Genomic DNA, 15,018 nt, shown 5'->3' with positions numbered 1-15,018 from the left:
TTAACTTCCTGTTCCAGGTTGGTTGGTCTGAATCACCATCTTAACTTCCTGTTCCAGGTTGGTTGGTCATGAATCACCATCTTAACTTCCTGTTCCAGGTTGGTTGGTCATGAATCACCATCTTAACTTCCTGTTCCAGGTTGGTTGGTCTGAATCACCATCTTAACTTCCTGTTCCAGGTTGGTTGGTCATGAATCACCATCTTAACTTCCTGTTCCAGGTTGGTTGGTCTGAATCACCATCTTAACTTCCTGTTCCAGGTTGGTTGGTCTGAATCACCATCTTAACTTCCTGTTCCAGGTTGGTTGGTCTGAATCACCATCTTAACTTCCTGTTCCAGGTTGGTTGGTCATGAATCACCATCTTAACTTCCTGTTCCAGGTTGGTTGGTCATGAATCACCATCTTTCCTGTTCCAGGTTGGTTGGTCATGAATTCTTAACTGTTCCAGGTTGGTTGGTCATGAATCACCATCTTAACTTCCTGTTCCAGGTTGGTTGGTCATGAATCACCATCTTAACTTCCTGTTCCAGGTTGGTTGGTCATGAATCACCATCTTAACTTCCTGTTCTAGGTTGGTTGGTCATGAATCACCATCTTAACTTCCTGTTCCAGGTTGGTTAGTCAAGAATCACCATCTTAACTTCCTGTTCCAGGTTGGTTGGTCTGAATCACCATCTTAACTTCCTGTTCCAGGTTGGTTGGTCATGAATCACCATCTTAACTTCCTGTTCCAGGTTGGTTGGTCATGAATCACCATCTTAACTTCCTGTTCCAGGTTGGTTGTTTTGGGGTTTCAGTACTAAGATGAAGCAGAGGATTCAAAGAGGCTGGAACTGCCTTTTAGCATTTTGTCCTCCTTTTCTCTTTCTCCTCCTTTCTCATTGTGTCCTATGTGAACCTTGCCGTGCTAGTATCTAACATGTCCGATGTGATCTACTTTACTAGGCCCCCTATGGCTAACCCTTACCACTGTGCCCAGCATTGTGGCCACCAAGCACAATGTCTCAACTAATCCTGCATGTTTTGACATTTTGCTTGGGTCGTACAAGGTGGCACAGGACCGTTGGCATTTCATTGTGGGGTTTGTGGGAGATGCAGGTCATAGTTTATGAGACAATGTGGAGGCGGAGAAAATTCTCTCTTTTGTTTTCTGAACTTGTGTAGCTTTTTCCCCTGTGGTTGTGCTGAACAGCAGAACACTGTCGTTTTGGAGCCTTCACACAAACCCTTTCTGTAGCCAGCTAATGACAATAACCATTTTGATTATTTTGCTCCAGTGTTGTAGTGCTCCGAGTCCGGTCTCGAGCGTCTCGGTCTTGTCTCTGTTTCGGAAACATTTGTACTCTGTCTTGATTCTGTCTCGGGACAGTGACGACTTTATTTCAGAGACCAGCCAAGAAAAAACTCATATTTATCAGCTTCCATTCAGTCAGCGCATGAAACCTCTTCGCCAAACCATATATACACACTCCTTTGTTGTTAGATGAATATCTTAACAGCCGTATATATTATAGACATGTTTGCTCGGTGGTGAACCTACAGTGGGGCAAAAAAGTATTTAGTCAGCCACCAATTGTGCAAGTTCTCCCACTTAAAAAGATGTGAGAGGCCTGTAATTTTCATCATCGCTTCATCACTTCAACTATGACAGACAAAATGGAAGAAAATAAATCACATTGTAGGATTTTTTATGAATTTATTTGCAAATTATGGTGGAAAATAAGTATTTGGTCAATAAGACTAGCTAGCTAGACCGTGGGAAAACGCAAATTAGCCCACAACAAAACCTAGCTAGCTAGACCATGGGAAAACGCAAATTAGCCCACAACAAAACCTAGCTAGCTAGACCTTGGGAAAACGCAAATTAGCCCACAACAAAACCTAGCTAGCTAGACTGTGGGAAAACGCAAATTAGCCCACAACAAAACCTAGCTAGCTAGCTAGACTGTGGGTAAACTACTGCTCACTATTGCGCAGTGACCTGTTGGTCTTCAAGAAGGCAGAAGATTCCATATGTTTTTGTAAAGTTATTTAGCTTTATTTTCCCTCAACATGCATTTTGATTCACTATTAAAGTGTGTAAAGAATCCAGATGTTGTTCTGAAATATGAACACAGAAATACTGGACGTTTTGAACTCGTATGATGGTGATTTGACAAAATTAGAATCATGGTCTTGAATTGGACTATTATATTTTCTGATCTCTGTCTTGACTCTGTCTCACCCCTGGTCCCCCTCCCGGTCTCGGTCTTGACTCGGTCTTGACTCTGTCTCACCCCTGGTCCCCCTCCCGGTCTCGGTCTTGACTCGGTCTCACCCCTGGTCCCCCTCCCGGTCTCGGTCTTGACTCGGTCTCACCCCTGGTTCCCCTCCCGGTCTCGGTCTTGACTCGGTCCCTCTCCCGGTCTCGATCTCGAACCCCAGGTCCCCCTCCCGGTCTCGGTCTTGACTCGGTCTCGGACCCCTAGTCCCCCTCCCGGTCTCGGTCTCGCCCCTGGTCCCCCTCCCGGTCTCGGTCTCGAATCAGTCTCGCTTTAGGTGGTAATTCTAATTATTTTTCTTCTGCAGAACACAAGGCGTCCTCCACCAAGTTCAATCGCAGTTGATTCTGAAGCACCGTATTATGCAGTAGGGTAATTCCAAAGTAACGGAATAACACTGAGACTCACTTTAAAATGTACACCAAACAAAAACTATTCATTTTCAAGTTTAACAAACTATAGAACTCTGCACATTGACTACTTTTAACAATTTCCACAGACGTTTTTTACAAAAACGCATTTACAGGAATAACTGTGCAGATACGAAGTTTAGGATCAGCACACTTTTTTCCAGTAAATGTAAAAATAAAAACAAGTTTACTGTGTAAGTTTTTCAATGTAGTCATTGTGCATAGAGTTGTATTGTATGTTAAACATTGAATATCAATATTTTTTGTTTGGTAAATATTTTAAAGTGAAAAAGAAAACGGGACGATAGGATGGTGCTGACTCAATGACACAGGGGAGGAGAGAGAGGGAGGGAGATGTATAGACAGGGGAGGAGAGAGAGGGAGGGAGTCGGGGAGGGAAGGGAGATGTATGGACTATCGCAGGTGTTGTCACTTCTTGTTTATTATCTTCGGTCTTCATGGTGGGCAGAGTGGTGAGACAAAGTGACAGGCTCTCCTTGAGACGATCTGCTCTGCGTCAGACTGGATTATTGATGCCAGGGATCTTAGCCTATATACAGAGGGCCGATAGGACTGAAGGAGAGAGCTTTGCATCTCTGTCTGTCTGAAAGGATATTTTATTTGATTAGGATTCCCATTAGCTGACACGATGACGACGGCTAGACTAAATACCAGACCTTGAAGGCATGCACGTGTACACTAGATATACAAAAGTATGTGGACACCTTTTCAAATCAGTGGATTCAGCTATTTCAACCGCACCCGTTGCTGACAGGTGTATAAAATCGAGCACACGGCCATGCAATCTCCATAGACAACTAATGGCAGTAGAATGGCCCGTACTGAAGAGCTCTGTGACTTTCCACGTGGCACTGTGATCGGATGCCACCTTTCCAACAAGTCGGTTTGTCAAACTTCTGCCCCACTAGAGTCTTCCATGTCAACTGTAATTTCTGTTACTGTGAAGTGGAAACATCTAGGAACAACAACAGCTGAGCCGCGAAATGTTAGGCCACACAAAGCTCACAGAACGGGACCATCGAGTGTTGAAGCACACAAAGCTCACAGAACGGGACCATCGAGTGTTGAAGCACACAAAGCTCACAGAACGGGACCATCGAGTGTTGAAGCACACAAGCTCACAGAACGGGACCATCGAGTGTTGAAGCACACAAGCTCACAGAACGGGACCATCGAGTGTTGAAGCACACAAGCTCACAGAACGGGACCATCGAGTGTTGAAGCGCGTGGCGCATGAAAATTGTCTGTCCTCGGTCGCAACACTCTCTACGGCGTCCTATATTGCCTTTGGAATTAACGCAAACACCAAAACTGTTCGTCGGGAGCTTCATGAAATGGGTTTCCGTGGCCGATCAGCCGCTCACAAAACTAAGATCACCATGCGCGATGCCAAGTGTAAAGCTCACCTCCATGGGTGTGGAAGAACTTGACTGGGCTGCACAAATCCCTGACCTCAACCCCATCGAACACCTTTGGGATGAATTGGAACAGAGACTGCTAGCCAGGTCTAATCGCCCAACATCGGTGCCTGACCTCACTAATGCTCTTGTGTCTGAATGGATGCAAGTCCTCGCTGCAATGATCCAACATCTAGTGGAAAACCTTCCCAGAAGAGTGGAGGCTGTTATAGCAGCAATGTTCCAACATCTAGTGGAAAACCTTCCCAGAAGAGTGGAGGCTGTTATAGCAGAATGTTCCTACATCTAGTGGAAAACCTTCCCAGAAGAGTGGAGGCTGTTATAGCAGCAATGTTCCTACATCTAGTGGAAATCCTTCCCAGAAGAGTGGAGGCTGTTATAGCAGCAATGTTCCAACATCTAGTGGAAAACCTTCCCAGAAGAGTGGAGGCTGTTATAGCAGAATGTTCCTACATCTAGTGGAAAACCTTCCCAGAAGAGTGGAGGCTGTTATAGCAGAATGTTCCAACATCTAGTGGAAAACCTTCCCAGAAGAGTGGAGGCTGTTACAGCAGCAATGTTCCTACATCTAGTGGAAAACCTTCCCAGAAGAGTGGAGGCTGTTATAGCAGCAATGTTCCAACATCTAGTGGAAAACCTTCCCAGAAGAGTGGAGGCTGTTATAGCAGCAATGTTCCTACATCTAGTGGAAAACCTTCCCAGAAGAGTGGAGGCTGTTACAGCAGCAATGTTCCTACATCTAGTGGAAAACCTTCCCAGAAGAGTGGAGGCTGTTATAGCAGAATGTTCCAACATCTAGTGGAAAACCTTCCCAGAAGAGTGGAGGCTGTTACAGCAGCAATGTTCCTACATCTAGTGGAAAACCTTCCCAGAAGAGTGGAGGCTGTTATAGCAGAATGTTCCAACATCTAGTGGAAAACCTTCCCAGAAGAGTGGAGGCTGTTACAGCAGCAATGTTCCTACATCTAGTGGAAAACCTTCCCAGAAGAGTGGAGGCTGTTATAGCAGCAATGTTCCAACATCTAGTGGAAAACCTTCCCAGAAGAGTGGAGGCTGTTACAGCAGCAATGTTCCTACATCTAGTGGAAAGCCTTCCCAGAAGAGTGGAGGCTGTTACAGCAGCAATGTTCCAACATCTAGTGGAAAACCTTCCCAGAAGAGTGGAGGCTGTTATAGCAGAATGTTCCTACATCTAGTGGAAAACCTTCCCAGAAGAGTGGAGGCTGTTATAGCAGAATGTTCCAACATCTAGTGGAAAACCTTCCCAGAAGAGTGGAGGCTGTTACAGCAGCAATGTTCCTACATCTAGTGGAAAACCTTCCCAGAAGAGTGGAGGCTGTTACAGCAGCAATGTTCCTACATCTAGTGGAAAGCCTTCCCAGAAGAGTGGAGGCTGTTACAGCAGCAATGTTCCTACATCTAGTGGAAAACCTTCCCAGAAGAGTGGAGGCTGTTACAGCAGCAATGTTCCTACATCTAGTGGAAAGCCTTCCCAGAAGAGTGGATGCTGTTATAGCAGAATGTTCCTACATCTAGTGGAAAGCCTTCCCCAGAAGAGTGGAGGCTGTTATAGCAGCAAAGTGGGGACCAACTCCATATTAAAGCCCATGATTTTGTAATGAGATGTTTGATGAGCAGGTGTCCACATATTATTGGTCATGTAGTGTATATTACGCACACACATACTGATACAGTAGCCCGTTATGGTAGCCTGATTCAGTAGCCTGATTCAGTAGCCTGATTCAGTATACTAATACAATAGCCTGTTTCAGTAGCCTGTTACAGTATACTAATCAGGCCTGTTTCAGTAGCCTGATTCAGTAGCATGTTTCAGTAGCCTGATTCAGTATACTAAGCCTGATGCAGTAGTCTAATTCAGTATACTAATACAATAGCCTGATTCAGTAGCATGATACAGTAGCCTGTTTCAGTAGCCTGATACAGTTTACTAATACAGTAGCCTGTTACAGTATACTAATACAGTAGCCTGATACAGTAGCCTGTTTCAGTAGCCTGATTCAGTATACTAATACAATAGCCTGATTCAGTAGCATGATACAGTTTACTAATACAGTAGCCTGTTACAGTATACTAATACAGTAGCCTGATACAGTATACTAATACAGTAGCCTGATACAGTAGCCTGTTTCAGTAGCCTGATTCAGTATACTAATACAATAGCCTGTTTCAGTAGCCTGTTACAGTATACTAATCAGGCTACTGTTACAGTAGCCTGATGCAGTAGCCTGATTTTTTAAAACTAATATACCATACATGGAGTGAGAGAACAGACATAACCTTGCTGCCATTAACTCCTGCAGGACACATCAAATACCAGTTCCATCTGGAGCCGACGTGAAGGTTGCACAGCCTAACTTACATAGTCACGTGTGTGTCACCATGGACACGACGCACACCGGCGCTCATAATGTGATGAGGAAGTGTTTTACTCTCGAGGCTGGAGATGCTGTGCTGAATGCATCAAATAATGAGAGGCAGGCGCACACACACACACACACACACACACACACACACACACACACACACACACACACACACACACACACACACACACACACACACACACACACACACACACACACACACAATGAAGTCATGACAGATTGACGCTTATGACAGAATGGCTAGTACAGACCCCCCTCTAACTCCTCTAATGACAGAAAGGCTAGGGGGGGTCTGTACTGTTCTGCACAAGCCACTCCATACTAAGAGGTGTTTGGGGGGACTAGCCACACCGTACTGAGAGGAGTTTGGTGGGGGAGTTTGAGGAGTCTGTACTGTTCTGCTCCAGCCACTCCGTCATAACATTGGGCTGGCGGTTGATGAATGCGGAAACGTCAAATCTTCACTGGACAGTTGACATCACAAGCCTGTAGTAGTCCCTGGCCTGGCTGCCTCCCCACCTCTCACCCACTTCTCCCCTCCCTATGCTTGTTGATAACCCAGGGGATGAGATGGGTTGCCCAGACCAGCTAGGTCTGATGTAATGGGAACCCAGAGAGGAACAAATGTTGGTGACAGGACAGGACTGTCGGCGCTGGAGTGTGTGTGTGTGTGTGTGTGTGTGTGAATCTTTTGCTTCTCTCAGCTCTGTGAAGTGTTTGTTTTATTGCCTCTTGTATGTTTCTATTCTACTCTTGTGTGAGGTCATCTGGCCGTGACTCTAGAGGAGTACAGTTCAGTAGAGTAGTAATGAGGACAACGTAGAACATTAGAAATGAAAGCTTCCACAGTCCTGAGAAGTAGACGTGTTGGATTTACACGACCAGCCCAATGGAAGCTCTCATTAACACATCAACAACAGTGACAGATTTGGATGTTGTAAACCCATTTTTCTTTGTCGTAGAGTTAGGTCTAGGATAGTTTATTTTGGAGACAGGTTTTTTGCCTTTCTCCAACCTCCAAACTCCCAACAGACTCAGCTTCTAGTTGAATGCGTTTCTCCTGGTGTTGGTTCTGCTGAAGCTACATGTTATGGACTGAGTTTAGCCATGTTATGTTATTGTTATAACATTGGAAGCCACATGTTATCAAATCACATTTTATTTGTCACATACACACGGTTAGCAGATGTTAATGCGAGTGTAGCGAAATGCTTGTGCTTCTAGTTCCGACAATGCAGTAATAACCAACAAGTAACCTAACCTAACAATTCCAAAACTACTACCTTATACTATACACACAAGTGTAACAATTCCAAAACTACTACCAAAGTTATACTATACACATAAAGATGCAGTAGATGATAAAGGTATATACATATACGAGAATAATGAATATGTAAACATAAAGATATGGACAGAGAAGTGAATGAGTGATGGTATATTATAACAGATGTTTCAATGTAGAGAGGTCATGTGACATGTCATGTCAAGATGCAGTAGATGGTAAATATCCGTTGTATTGGAAAGGGAAACCGTTCCTAATTGGTGGAGGAGTGAAAGTGATGAATATATTTGGCCGCCATACACAGTGGCTTGTCCAGGTCTGCCCACCCAAGTCTGCGTCCCAAATGGGACCCTAATTCCCTACATAGTGCACTACTTTTGATGAGAGCTATATGGGCCCTGGTTAAGAGTAGTGCACTACATAGGGCAATAGGGTGACATTTGGGACTCAATCATACTCTACCCTGTCAGCCATCTGGTTACACCATCTACAGTACAGTATCAAATCCCCCTAGCGCAGAAATATTACGCTGTGTTTTAACATGACCAATAAGCATATTATGTACTCAATTTATGTCACAAATCGTATGGTTAGTGCGGTTCGTATGAGTATTTGAACCACAGCTATAGATTTTTTATTTGATATAGTGTTTGTTTACCAGAGACTGTCACACCCTGATCTGTTTCACCTGTCCCTGTTATTGTCTCCTCCCCCTTCAGGTGTTGCTTATTCTCCCCAGTTTATTTATCCCTGTGTTTCCTGTCTCTCTGTACCAGTGTATTTATCCCTGTGTTTCCTGTCTCTCTGTACCAGTGTATTTATCCCTGTGTTTCCTGTCTCCTGTGTTTCCTGTACCAGTGTATTTATCCCTGTGTTTCCTGTCTCTCTGTACCAGTATATTTATCCCTGTGTTTCCTGTCTCTCTGTACCAGTGTATTTATCCCTGTGTTTCCTGTCTCTCTGTGCCAGTTCATCTTGTATGTTTAGTTAAGTCAATCAGTGTGTTTTTCTCGTACTCCTTTTGCTATTCTCCTTTTTCTAGTCCTCCCGGTTTTGACCCTTGCCTGTTTCTGGACTCTGTACCCGCCTGCCTGACTATTCTGCCTGCCTTGACCACGAGCCTGTCTGCCACTCTGAACCCCCTGGGCTCTGATCTGGTTTTCACCTTTTTGCCTGTCCAGGACCATTCTCTTGCCTTCCCCCTTTGGATGAATAAACATTGTAAGACTCCAACCATCTGTCTCCTGTGTCTGTATCTGGGTTTCGCCTTGTGCCTTGATAAGATACGGTAATATGAAGAACAACATGACCTGCACAAAAGTCACATTAGGATAAAGGACAAGGACTAGATAAGGTGTATTTTTACCACTTGTAACGGTTCTCTTGGTGTGATGAAGGAGAGTCGGACCAAACTGCAGCATGTAGATTGCGATCCATGTTTAATAAACAACGTAAACACGAATAAACACAAACACTACAAAACAAAGAACGTAAATAACGAAACGAAAACCGAACCAGCCTATACTTGTGTCAACTAACACAGCGACAGGAACAAAGACACTAAGGACAATCACCCACGACAAACTCAAAGAATATGGCTGCCTAAATATGGTTCCCAATCAGAGACAACGATAAACACCTGCCTCTGATTGAGAACCACTCCAGACAGCCATAGACTCTACTAGATCACCCCACTAGCTACAATCCCACTATATACCAAAACCCCAAGACAAAACACACCACAATACAAAAACCCCATGCCACACCCTGGCCTGACCCAATACATGAAGATAAACACAAAATACTTTGACCAGGGCGTGACACCACTACTTTTTTGCTTGTACTTTCACCACTTTTAGTCTTGAAATCTTTGGTTGTTGACGACACTACCTTACTCACTCTGTTTACTACACTACCTTACTACACTACAGTACTCACTCTGTTTACTACACTGTTTACTACACTACCTTACTCACTCTGTTTACTCACTCTGTTTACTACACTACACTTTACTCACTCTGTTTACTACACTACCTTACTCTGTTTACTCTGTTTACTACACTACCTTACTCACTCTGTTTACTACACTACCTTACTCACTCTGTTTACTACACTACCTTACTCACTCTGTTTACTACACTACCTTACTACACTACACTCTGTTTACTACACTACCTTACTCACTCTGTTTACTACACTACCTTACTCACTCTGTTTACTACACTACCTTACTCACTCTGTTTACTACACTACCTTACTCACTCTGTTTACTACACTACCTTACTCACTCTGTTTACTACACTACCTTACTCACTCTGTTTAGCACATGGCCTCACATGTGCATCCTCAAAGAGATGGGTGGAGCTAAAGCTTAAGAGGGTGTTAACGATGCTGAATGGGTGGAGCTAAAGCTTAAGAGGGTGTGAATGATGCTAAATGGGTGGAGCTAAAGCTTAAGGTGTCATTTTCTCAAAAGTGGGGTTACAAGTTTATCAACTTTCAAAAGCAGAATTACTTTTTCATTGTTCCTCAACTGCAGTGTGTGATGTACTATTATCTATATCTGAGTCTCTACTTTTATCCAATGTTAAAAACACCATTTCAGATGTTGCTACGTAAGACCAAATCTAGGTGGTATAATGTGTTCTCAAGTATGGAGCATATTTTACATTAATGTATTCAACATTAAAATATATGAATATCTAAAAAGTAATTTTTGGGGGGGATTTTGTTCATTTTAAGACATACTGTTTGAAACAATATACTGTCCAAATACATTACATTTCCACAGTGGGCTCTCTGCTAATTCTGAAATTCACCACAAACTCAGTGAACGCTAAATGGATTTCAAAGCGAAACTCCCTCTGCTGGTGATTTGCTAAATTTGCAATCCTAAAAGGAGGGCTGTGATTGGTTATTGACCGAAATGTGAATTACTGTAAAGTGGCTGTTCCACTGGATGTCATAAGGTGAATGCACCAATTTGTAAGTCACTCTGGATAAGAGCGTCTGCTAAATGACTTAAATGTAAATGTAAATGTACTGTGTGTAAAATGGGTAATATCGTTAAAAGTACCATAGAGCTAGCTCAGGACATTAGATGTGCTTGAAGAGTAGGCTATATTGTTCCAAACAAAACGTCTAAAAATAAGACATCTAAAAAGTTGAGATACAGTACCTACTCATTCAAGGGTTTTTCTTTATAATGTAGAAAATAGTAAAGAGTGTCCAAACTGTGTTAATATTAATATTTATAATGTCATTTTTGTTGTTGTTGAAAAAATAAATAATTGTATGTGAGAAATGCCAGAACAATTCCCAAAAAGTCCCCAAAAATATTTTCTGCTTACGCTGGTGTGGAATCAACCTATATTATGAGTATGAAGCTATCCAGTGCCCAGCCTGAGGATCCATATGTACAGTATCTATTTGTAGACTTTGTAGATTAACTTGTAGACTGATCTCAAGAGAAACTAAACAAGTGTGAGGAAGCCTGACCGAAGTTCAAAACGTTGGAAAATGAAACCGTAGGATCATTCAGAAGTGTACCGTTTTTCGATCTTTCTTTCATGGAAATAGGAAGTGGTCATCACGGTTTGTTCCTTTCATACCCAGTGAGAGCTGGATGACGCTAGGCCATGCGCTGACCCATTATTTTAAGAGCCTAGTGATTGATCTAGGGCTGTGCTGACAGATTTAAATATTTGCCTTTAGGAACCTGCTTTCATGCCATAGCTTAGATTTAGGCCTACTTTTGATGCCATTTGGTATCGTTTCAGCATGCTTAGCCATTTAGTTCTGCAAAAGACCTCTGCCCTCATCTTTTCTTCCTCTCCATGTCCTTGAAAGCAAATGTTCGGTCTTGTAAAAATGTGTCATTATCCATCCATGCACCACTAAAAACCCTTTGCAATAGTTCAATAGAAACAGAATCATTTTTGTCTCTCCTAAAGTGTTATAGCCTATTCATTGGGAGCTGTGATATTTGTCCATAGGAGAAGCTGCTCTTTCTGCTGTTAATATTAGATGAAATAACCTATCAAGAAATGTTCATATTCAATATTTGTGAAATTCAAGGAAAACTGGTTAGATTTAAAAATAAAAAAAAATCACTTTGTAGTAGTCACTCCATGGGGGAAATAGTCAATGCACAGTGACAGAGCTGTGATGCAATGCTGTGGCGATACTCTTCCCGCACTTAATATTTAAGTGATATAACCGACATGGCAAAACTCATTACTAAGACGTGAAGTGATCTAACCATCTTTCTCGTGAGAGATTTCCTTGAGCAGGAGATTACTCCTGTGTGTTTATGGCAAAATAATGTTGGAAGTAATATGGCTACAGGTTCAACCTGCAACCTGGTTCAGGTTATCAGTCAACCTACCAGGGTAGTTACAAACAGCACAGGAATGAAATCAACATGTATTGATCACTTTAAAAAAAAACTGATGCTGCAGAAATTTGCTTTCAAGCAGTATCCAGATCCATAGGATGTAGTGATCACAATATGTTAGCCATGTCTAGGAAAACCAAAGTTACAAAGACTGGGCCTAATATAGTGTATAAGATGTCAAACAAGACGTTTTGTAGTGATTCATATGTTGATGATGTAAATAATATTTGTTGGTGTGTAGTGAGGAGCAACCAGACGCTGCACTAGACATATTTATGAAATTGCTTATTCCAGTTACTAATAAGCATGCAGCCATTTAATAAAATGACTGTAAAACCTGTTAAATCTCTGTGGATTGATGAGGAATTGAAAAAATGTTATGGTTGAGAGGGATGAGGCAAAAGGAATAGTAAATAAGTCTGGCTGCACAACCGATCGGAAAACGTGTTATGGCTTTGCACCAACCCTGCTATATTATGGAGAAAGAGTTACCTGTCTAACAGAACACAAGAGTGTGTTCTTTAATGGAAGCCTCTCCGACATAATCCAACTAGAGTCAGGAATTCCCCAGGGAAGCTGTCTCGGCCCCTTACTTAAAAAAAAATAACATTCCACTGGCTTTGAGTGAAATCACTGCAAAACTGTAGTTAGTTTCAGAATGGGTGGCAAGTAATAAATTAGTCCTAAATATTTCCAAAACTGAAAGCATTTCATTTTGGGACAAGTCATTCACTAAACAATAAACCTCAACTAAATCTTGTAATACATCATGTGGAAATTGAGCAAGTTGAGGTGACTAAACTGCCTGGAGTAACCCTGGATTGTAAACTGTTATGGTCAAAACATGTTGATACAACAGTAGCTAAGATGGGGAGAAGTCTGTCCATAATAAAGCGCTGCTCTGCCTTCTTAACAGCACTATCAACAAGGCAGGTCCTACAGGCCCTAGTTTTGTCGAAACCTGGACTACTGTTCAGTCATGTGGTACCACAAAGACGGACCTCAGAAAATTACAATTGTCTCAGAACAGGGCAGCACGGCTGACCCTTTAATGTACAAGGAGAGCTAACATTAATAATATCAATGTCAATCACTAATGGCTCAAAGTGGAGGAGAAATGTGTTGAAGTGTACTGTGTGTGTTTGTGGGTGGTAGTGAGTACTGTACTGTGTGTGTTTGTGGGTGGTAGTGAGTACTGTACTGTGTGTGTTTGTGGGTGGCAGTGAGTACTGTACTGTGTCTGTGTGTGTTTGTGGGTGGCAGTGAGTACTGTACTGTGTCTGTGTGTTTGTGGGTGGCAGTGAGTACTGTACTGTGTCTGTGTGTGTTTGTGGGTGGCAGTGAGTACTGTACTGTGCCTGTGTGTGTTTGTGGGTGGTAGTGAGTACTGTACTGTGGGTGGCAGTGAGTACTGTACTGTGTGTGTTTGTGGGTGGCAGTGAGTACTTTACTGTGTGTGTTTGTGGGTGGTAGTGAGTACTGTACTGTGTCTGTGTGTGTTTGTGGGTGGCAGTGAGTACTGTACTGTGTGTGTTTGTGGGTGGCAGTGAGTACTGTACTGTGTGTGTTTGTGGGTGGCAGTGAGTACTGTACTGTGTGTGTTTGTGGGTGGTAGTGAGTACTGTACTGTGTGTGTTTGTGGGTGGTAGTGAGTACTGTACTGTGTGTGTTTGTGGGTGGCAGTGAGTACTGTACTGTGTGTGTTTGTGGGTGGCAGTGAGTACTGTACTGTGTCTGTGTGTGTTTGTGGGTGGTAGTGAGTACTGTACTGTGTGTGTTTGTGGGTGGCAGTGAGTACTGTACTGTGTGTGTTTGTGGGTGGCAGTGAGTACTGTACTGTGTGTGTTTGTGGGTGGTAGTGAGTACTGTACTGTGTCTGTGTGTGTTTGTGGGTGGCAGTGAGTACTGTACTGTGTCTGTGTGTGTTTGTGGGTGGTAGTGAGTACTGTACTGTGTGTGTTTGTGGGTGGTAGTGAGTACTGTACTGTGTGTGTTTGTGGGTGGTAGTGAGTACTGTACTGTGTGTGTTTGTGGGTGGCAGTGAGTACTGTACTGTGTGTGTTTGTGGGTGGCAGTGAGTACTGTACTGTGTGTGTTTGTGGGTGGTAGTGAGTACTGTACTGTGTCTGTGTGTGTTTGTGGGTGGTAGTGAGTACTGTACTGTGTCTGTGTGTGTTTGTGGGTGGTAGTGAGTACTGTACTGTGTGTGTTTGTGGGTGGCAGTGAGTACTGTACTGTGTGTGTTTGTGGGTGGTAGTGAGTACTGTACTGTGTGTGTTTGTGGGTGGTAGTGAGTACTGTACTGTGTGTGTCTGTGGGTGGCAGTGAGTACTGTACTGTGGGTGGTAGTGAGTACTGTACTGTGTGTGTTTGTGGGTGGTAGTGAGTACTGTACTGTGTGTGTTTGTGGGTGGTAGTGAGTACTGTACTGTGTGTGTTTTTGTGGGTGGCAGTGAGTACTGTACTGTGTGTGTTTGTGGGTGGCAGTGAGTACTGTACTGTGGGTGGTAGTGAGTACTGTACTGTGTGTGTTTGTGGGTGGCAGTGAGTACTGTACTGTGTGTGTTTGTGGGTGGCAGTGAGTACTGTACTGTGTGTGTTTGTGGGTGGCAGTGAGTACTGTACTGTGTGTTTGTGGGTGGTAGTGAGTACTGTACTGTGTGTGTTTGTGGGTGGCAGTGAGTACTGTACTGTGTGTGTTTGTGGGTGGTAGTGAGTACTGTACTGTGTGTGTTTGTGGGTGGTAGTGAGTACTGTACTGTGTGTGTTTGTGGGTGGTAGTGAGTACTGTACTGTGTGTGTTTGTGGGTGGTAGTGAGT

The 15,018-nt window shown here is 43.2% G+C and overlaps 1 long non-coding RNA gene across 1 annotated transcript; it reads right to left on the bottom strand.

The window, feature by feature from the left end:
* Window positions 1–9,624: 9,624 nt before the first annotated feature.
* LOC127911102 (uncharacterized) lies at window positions 9,625–10,184 on the bottom strand. Its single transcript, XR_008077605.1, has 3 exons — window positions 9,978–10,184; window positions 9,868–9,945; window positions 9,625–9,718 (listed from the first exon to the last, which is right to left on the bottom strand). It is a non-coding gene; the product is annotated as an uncharacterized LOC127911102 (long non-coding RNA).
* Window positions 10,185–15,018: the final 4,834 nt, after the last annotated feature.

Source organism: Oncorhynchus keta, chromosome 23, assembly GCF_023373465.1.
Source record: "Oncorhynchus keta strain PuntledgeMale-10-30-2019 chromosome 23, Oket_V2, whole genome shotgun sequence".
NCBI classification, from domain to species: Eukaryota; Metazoa; Chordata; class Actinopteri; order Salmoniformes; family Salmonidae; genus Oncorhynchus; species Oncorhynchus keta.
Note: the sequence above shows the minus strand (reverse complement) of the source record. Positions and strands in the feature narration are given on the sequence as shown.